Source organism: Gavialis gangeticus, unplaced genomic scaffold (genome assembly GCF_001723915.1).
Source record: "Gavialis gangeticus isolate Ggan-Ray unplaced genomic scaffold, GavGan_comp1, whole genome shotgun sequence".
NCBI classification, from domain to species: domain Eukaryota; kingdom Metazoa; phylum Chordata; order Crocodylia; family Gavialidae; genus Gavialis; species Gavialis gangeticus.
The window spans coordinates 8,219,817-8,220,068 of record NW_017729029.1 but is presented as its reverse complement, the minus strand read 5'-3'; the positions used below and the strand labels follow the sequence as shown (position 1 = coordinate 8,220,068).

The 252-nt window shown below is 68.7% G+C and overlaps 1 protein-coding gene across 1 annotated transcript in view; it reads right to left on the bottom strand.

The window, feature by feature from the left end:
• CCNB3 (cyclin B3) overlaps positions 1-147 on the bottom strand; it is a 25,775-nt gene extending 25,628 nt beyond the window's left edge. Inside the window, exon 1 of the mRNA XM_019521173.1 lies at positions 51-147. The gene's annotated coding sequence lies outside the window, so the exon portion shown is untranslated. The remainder of the gene's footprint in view (positions 1-50) is intronic.
• Between the last annotated feature and the right edge of the window lie 105 nt (positions 148-252).

The window sequence follows — 252 nt, the reverse complement described above, 5'->3', positions numbered from 1 at the left end:
CCGGCGGCCGATGCGCTCCCCTCGCCCACGCACGACGGCTCCGCGCTCACCTGCCCGCTCCGGCCACGACCACGGCCCCGAGCCCGGCTCCGCTCCGCTCCGCTCCGCTCGGCGCCCGCTGCACTGCTGCCACCTGCGATTTTGAAAACTGCGGCCCCGGCAGCCGGCGGCCTCTGATTGGCCAGGCGGAAGCCAATCAGAAAGCCTGGAAGAATGCGGTTGCTACGGGTGGAGCTTAGGGATTTTAAAAAT